This window comes from Entelurus aequoreus, linkage group LG27, assembly GCF_033978785.1.
Source record: "Entelurus aequoreus isolate RoL-2023_Sb linkage group LG27, RoL_Eaeq_v1.1, whole genome shotgun sequence".
Lineage (NCBI taxonomy): Eukaryota > Metazoa > Chordata > Actinopteri > Syngnathiformes > Syngnathidae > Entelurus > Entelurus aequoreus.
The window spans coordinates 3434136-3441635 of NC_084757.1; the positions used below are offsets into that span (position 1 = coordinate 3434136).

Here is a 7500-nt window from a genome sequence, read left to right on the forward strand (position 1 = left end):
AAGTCCCGCCCTCCGGCCGGGATGCCGCAAATTGTTCAAAACACACCCAGCAAAGTCCCACAGGAAGGCGGGGAGAAAAGTGAGAAAAGTCGGTAAAAGTTTTAAAAAATCACACCCAGGTTCGAGTGCCACAAGTCTTAAGACTTGTGGCACTCCATGTGGGACTCCAACCTGGGTAGGTATTTAGAACATTTTTGGGACTTTTGGCCGACTTTTCCAACTTTATCCCCCACTTCCCGTGGGACTCACTGGGTGTGTTATGGACATTTTGGGCATCCTGGGACTTGTGGGACTTGAACCTGAGTAAATATTTTGAACATTTTTGGGACTTTTGCCCACTTTTCCAACTTTGATCCCCCACTTCCCGTGGGACTTTACTGGGTGTGTTATGGACATTTAGGGCATCCTGGGACTTGCGCGGCCCGGCGGCGGGACTTGTGGGACTCGAACCTGGGTAGGTATTTTGAACATTTTTGAGGACTTTTGCCGACTTTTCTCACTTTTCTCCCCCACTTCCCGTGGGACTTTGCTGGGTGCGTTTTAGACATTTTTTGCATCCCGGGACTTGTGCGGCCCGGCGGCGGGACTTGTGGGACTGGAACCCGGGGAGGTATTTTGGACAAAATTGGGACTTTTGACCATTTTGGCCGCCTTTTCCCCTCTTCTTCCATGCCTTCCTGTGCACAATTGCTGGGTGTGTTTTGGACATTTGGACAAAAATAGTTTCAAGCATGTTTTACTCAATATAGCTCATCAAATCTCAGCAACAAGCTGTAATATCTTACTGAGATCATTTAGGACCAAAACACTTAAAACAAGTAAAACACTCTAACATCAAATCTGCTTAGTGAGAAGAATGATCTTATCAGCAAATATCACCCTTATATTGAGATATTTCATCTTACCTACATTTCACTTTTTGCAGTGTACACAATCCCAGTTGTGTTGGGGTGACACTTGCGTGCTCCGCTGTGTCGTCGTCTTGTAGCCATCTAAACCTCCTGTAGCCTATCAGACAACTTCCCTGCAAGATTCCCGCCAGAAGAGAAGGAGCAGCTTGTCGCTAAGGGACGCAGGGTGTCAGGGGGGCCTCAGCAGGCGTGTGGCTCGCCATGGGCCGCCGGCCCAGGGGACCGCGGCGTTTGGCCCCGAGCCTCAAGGCAGCAGCTGCCATAAACAAACAGTGCTGAAAGGCGCTGGCTCGGACCCCGGCACTCGCTCCTTGAGGAGGGCCTGTTGACCCTCGGCCGGCTCATTCAGCCATTGTCCTCCAGGAGACTTGACTGGAGTCGGATCCAGCTGACCCCGCCTTACGCAAGACAGGGAGCGTGGACAAAGCATCAGTTTTTAGCCATATTTGCTCACAACGCCTTGAACACACACAAGATTGAGTGCTGGCAAATGTTGCAATGCAAAGAAAAAGTTGAGTAAAAGGATTCCACTCTCAGGTCCAGGACCCAAAATGGGTCGTGGGTTCATGTGTGTTTTGCTCTACATTGTATATTAATTTACTGCTGTGTAGAACAGAGCTGGGAAATAAAACGATATCAGTATATATCGCTATCAATAAATAAAGCGTTCGATTAAAGGTTAGATCATTTTTTTCTTCTTCGTGGGAAGAAAGAGGAAGTATGGAAGCAAGGTTGGTTGCATGAACAAAGACACTCGCTGTCTGGTAACCTAGCAACGCAGGAAGGGATCAGTGATCAGAGGGACCGTGGTCAGACCAATGTGGTCTGGGAATCAATCAATCAATCAATCAATGTTTATTTACATAGCCCTAAATCACAAGGTGTCTCAAAGGGCTGCACAAGCCACAACGACATCCTCGGTGCCGAGCCCACATCAGGGCAAGGAAAAACTCACAACCCCAATGGGACGTCGATGTGAATGACTATGAGAAACCTTGGAGAGGACCGCATATGTGGGTGACCTCTAGGGGAGACCAGATGCAATGGACGTCGAGTGGGTCTGACATGATATTGTGAAAGTCCAGTCCATAGTGGATCTAACATAATAGTGTGAGAGTCCAGTCCATAGTGGATCTAACATAATAGTGTGAGAGTCCAGTCCAGAGAGTCCAGTCCATAGTGGATCTAACATAATAGTGTGAGAGTCCAGTCCATAGTGGATCTAACATAATAGTGTGAAAGTCCAGTCCATAGTGGATCTAACACAATAGTGTGAGAGTCCAGTCCATAGTGGATCTAACAAAATAGTGAGAGTCCAGTCCATAGTGGATCTAACATAATAGTGAGAGTCCAGTCCATAGTGGATCTAACATAATAGTGAGAGTCCAGTCCATAGTGGATCTAACATAATAGTGTGAGAGTCCAGTCCATAGTGGATCTAACATAATAGTGTGAGAGTCCAGTCCATAGTGGATCTAACATAATAGTGTGAGAGTCCAGTCCATAGTGGATCTAACATAATAATGTGAGAGTCCAGTCCATAGTGGATCTAACATAATAGTGTGAGAGTCCAGTCCATAGTGGATCTAACATAATAGCGTGAGAGTCCAGTCCATAGTGGATCTAACATAATAGTGTGAGAGTCCAGTCCACAGTGGATCTAACATAATAGTGTGAGAGTCCAGTCCATAGTGGATCTAACATAATAGTGTGAGAGTCCAGTCCATAGTGGATCTAACATAATAGTGCGAGAGTCCAGTCCATAGTGGATCTAACATAATAGTGAGAGTCCAGTCCATAGTGGATCTAACATAATAGTGAGAGAGTCCAGTCCATAGTGGATCTAACATAATAGTGAGAGAGTCCAGTCCATAGTGGATCTAACATAATAGTGAGAGTCCAGTCCATAGTGGATCTAACATAATAGTGAGAGTCCAGTCCATTGTGGATCTAACATAATAGTGTGAAAGTCCAGTCCATAGTGGATCTAACACAATAGTGTGAGAGTCCAGTCCATAGTGGATCTAACAAAATAGTGAGAGTCCAGTCCATAGTGGATCTAACATAATAGTGAGAGTCCAGTCCATAGTGGATCTAACATAATAGTGAGAGTCCAGTCCATAGTGGATCTAACATAATAGTGTGAGAGTCCAGTCCATAGTGGATCTAACATAATAGTGTGAGAGTCCAGTCCATAGTGGATCTAACATAATAGTGTGAGAGTCCAGTCCATAGTGGATCTAACATAATAATGTGAGAGTCCAGTCCATAGTGGATCTAACATAATAGTGTGAGAGTCCAGTCCATAGTGGATCTAACATAATAGCGTGAGAGTCCAGTCCATAGTGGATCTAACATAATAGTGTGAGAGTCCAGTCCACAGTGGATCTAACATAATAGTGTGAGAGTCCAGTCCATAGTGGATCTAACATAATAGTGTGAGAGTCCAGTCCATAGTGGATCTAACATAATAGTGCGAGAGTCCAGTCCATAGTGGATCTAACATAATAGTGAGAGTCCAGTCCATAGTGGATCTAACATAATAGTGAGAGAGTCCAGTCCATAGTGGATCTAACATAATAGTGAGAGAGTCCAGTCCATAGTGGATCTAACATAATAGTGAGAGTCCAGTCCATAGTGGATCTAACATAATAGTGTGAGAGTCCAGTCCATAGTGGATCTAACAAAATAGTGAGAGTCCAGTCCATAGTGGATCTAACATAATAGTGAGAGTCCAGTCCATAGTGGATCTAACATAATAGTGAGAGTCCAGTCCATAGTGGATCTAACATAATAGTGAGAGTTCAGTCCATAGTGGATCTAACATAATAGTGTGAGAGTCCAGTCCATAGTGGATCTAACATAATAGTGCGAGAGTCCAGTCCATAGTGGATCTAACATAATAGTGAGAGTCCAGTCCATAGTGGATCTAACATAATAGTGAGAGAGTCCAGTCCATAGTGGATCTAACATAATAGTGAGAGTCCAGTCCATAGTGGATCTAACATAATAGTGTGAGAGTCCAGTCCATAGTGGATCTAACAAAATAGTGAGAGTCCAGTCCATAGTGGATCTAACATAATAGTGAGAGTCCAGTCCATAGTGGATCTAACATAATAGTGAGAGTTCAGTCCATAGTGGATCTAACATAATAGTGTGAGAGTCCAGTCCATAGTGGATCTAACATAATAGTGTGAGAGTCCAGTCCATAGTGGATCTAACATAATAGTGAGAGTTCAGTCCATAGTGGATCTAACATAATAGTGTGAGAGTCCAGTCCATAGTGGATCTAACATAATAGTGTGAGAGTCCAGTCCATAGTGGGGCCAGCAGGAGACCATCTCGATGCAAGTGACAGGTGATTAGGGTTGTACGGTATACCGGTACTGATAAATCGCCGCTGTGGTAATGAATTGAAAACGGTGCGATACTGCCTTTGAAAAATACCTGTATTTTTTTTGTCATTCGCGCACACACTCACAGAGCGCGCAAGGAGAAACAGTGTGGAGAAGAAAAATGGCAAATAAGGGCAATCCTACAGGTAAATAAAGAGAGTGCGTGAAGCACAATATGAAGGCACTTGGGCTTCAAAACTTCAAAAGATGACGCTCTAAACACGGACGCATCGCATGCTTTAAAACGTGCCTCACCAAATGTGGCAGGATTGAAGTATTACCACCTTTGTTTCAAAGTTAGCTAAACAGTTAAATAACAGGTCATTGTTCTTCGTGTGCAATAACAAACATATGTTTAAAGTATCCTACGATTTTTTGTTAAAATTGAGCCGAAAATGAATGTTTTTTGTGTTTCACTTTATTTTGAAAAGTATCAAAAAGTATCGAATTACTTCTTAGTATTGGTACCAAACTATTGGTATTAGCTGTGCTCACCCTTTAGAGCACAGCTGCAACTTCCTGGAACTAAACCTGCAGAAAATAGTTCTTCTCAGGTTTCTCCATGTGGACACTTTGCACTATTTTCTTACACTTTATTAAACATTTCTTACATATTTAAGAGATTATTGTTAAGTGTTCAATGTGATTGTAATATTTTGTTGACATTGTTTGAGTGTTTTCATGCTTGTGTCGACATTTCCTTTCTGCCTTGATAGCTGAGGGGATTATAATCAGAGGAAGTTACATTTGAATACAAATGTTTGCATTTCATATATTTTTCTCCCGCTTCCTATTTTCCATAGGTCATAAAAAATATCATTAATTATAGCTATCGACCAATATAAAACAAATGTATGCCTTTAGTCCCAAAAAAAGAAGAAGCACATCTACCTCTCGCTTTGGCGACGTCACCCGCCTCGTCTCCAGTGGGTCCTCCGTCATCGCCCGCCTCGTCTCCAGTGGGTCCTTCGTCATCGCCCGCCTCGTCTCCAGTGGGTCCTCCGTCATCGCCCGCCTCGTCTCCAGTGGGTCCTCCGTCATCGCCCGCCTCGTCTCCAGTGGGTCCTCCGTCATCGCCCGCCTCGTCTCCAGTGGGTCCTCCGTCATCGCCCGCCTCGTCTCCAGTGGGTCCTCCGTCATCGCCCGCCTCGTCTCCAGTGGGTCCTCCGACGACGCCACCTTCACCTCCGACCCAGCAGCCTGTCCGTCTGCTGCGGAGGCGCCCGCCTGTTGTCCGTACTCCTCATCTTCGTCAGCGACAGAGGCGCGCAGCAAACAAACAAGCTAACTGGCTAACTTGATGAGCTAACTCTGGTAGCAATGCTAACAAACGAACCAACTGGCTAACTTGATGAGCTAATTCTGCTAGTAAATCTAACAAATAAACTAACTGGCTAACTTGACAAGCTAATTTAGCTAGCAATGCTAAAAAAACTAGCTAAATGGCTAACTTGATGAGCTAAATAGGCTAGCAATGCTAACAAACAAGGTAAATGGCTAACTTAATGAGCTAATCCTCTTAGCAAATCGAGCAAACGAACTAACAGGCTAACTTGACGAGCTAATTCTGCTTGCAATGCTGACAAACGAGCTAACTGGCTAACTTGACGAGCTAATTCTGCTTGCAATGCTGACAAACGAGCTAACTGGCTAACTTGACGAGCTAATTCTGCTTGCAATGCTGACAAACGAGCTAACTGGCTAACTTGACGAGCTAATTCTGCTTGCAATGTTGACAAACGAGCTAACTGGCTAACTTGACGAGCTAATTCTGCTTGCAATGCTGACAAACGAGCTAACTGGCTAACTTGACAAGCTAATTCTGCTTGCAATGCTGACAAACGAGCTAACTGGCTAACTTGACGAGCTAATTTTGCTTGCAATGCTGACAAACGAGCTAACTGGCTAACTTGACGAGCTAATTCGGCTTGCAATGCAAACAAACGAACTAACAGGCTAACTTGAGGAGCTAATTCTGCTTGCAATGCTGACAAACGAGCTAACTGGCTAACTTGACGAGCTAATTCTGCTAGCAATGCAAACAAACAAACTAACAGGCAAACTTGATGAGCTAATTCTGCTAGCAATGCAAACAAACAAACTAACACAGGCTAACTTGACGAGCTAATTCTGCTTGCAATGCTGACAAACGAGCTAACAGGCTAACTTGATGAGGTAATTCTGCTAACAAATCTAACTAACAAACTGACTAGCTAACTTGACAAGCTAATTTAGCTAGCAATGCTAAAAAATGAGCTAAATGACTAACTTGATGAGCTAAATAGGCTAGCAATGCAAACAAACAAGGTAAATGGCTAACTTGAGGAGCTAATCCTCTTAGCAAATCGAGCAAACGAACTAACAGACTAACTTGACGAGCTAATTCTGCTTGCAATGCTGACAAACGAGCTAACTGGCTAACTTGACGAGCTAATTCTGCTTGCAATGCTGACAAACGAGCTAACTGGCTAACTTGACGAGCTAATTCTGCTAGCAATGCAAACAAACGAACTAGCAGGCTAACGTGACGAACTAATTCTGCTTGCAATGCTGACAAACGAGCTAACTGGCTAACTTGACGAGCTAATTCTGCTAACAATGCTGACAAACGAACTAACTGGCTAACTTGACGAACTAATTCTGCTAGCAATGCAAACAAACTAACTAACTGGCAAACTGAATGAGCTAATTCTGCTAGCAATGCAAACAAACAAACTAACAGGCTAACTTGATGAGGTAATTCTGCTAACAAATCTAACTAACAAACTAACTAGCTAACTTGACAAGCTAATTTAGCTAGCAATGCTAAAAAAATGAGCTAAATGACTAACTTGATGAGCTAAATAGGCTAGCAATGCTAACAAACAAGGTAAATGGCTAACTTGAGGAGCTAATCCTCTTAGCAAATCGAGCAAACAAACTAACAGGCTAACTTGATGAGCTAATTATGCTTGCAATGCTGACAAACGATTTAACTGGCTAACTTGAGGAGCTAATTCTGCTTGCAATGCTGACAAACGAGCTAACTGGCTAACTTGACAAGCTAATTCTGCTTGCAATGCAAACAAACGAACTAACAGGCTAACTTGACCAGCTAATTCTGCTTGCAATGCTGATAAACGAGCTAACTGGCTAACTTGATGAGCTAATTCTGCTAGCAATGCAAACAAACAAACTAACAGGCTAACTTGATG

At 43.5% G+C, this 7500-nt stretch overlaps 1 protein-coding gene across 1 annotated transcript in view; it reads left to right on the forward strand.

Annotated features, from left to right (window-relative positions):
- Window positions 1–7500, forward strand: part of atp1b1a (ATPase Na+/K+ transporting subunit beta 1a) — a 181571-nt gene that overhangs the window by 44758 nt on the left and 129313 nt on the right. The gene's annotated exons all lie outside the window — the stretch shown is intronic.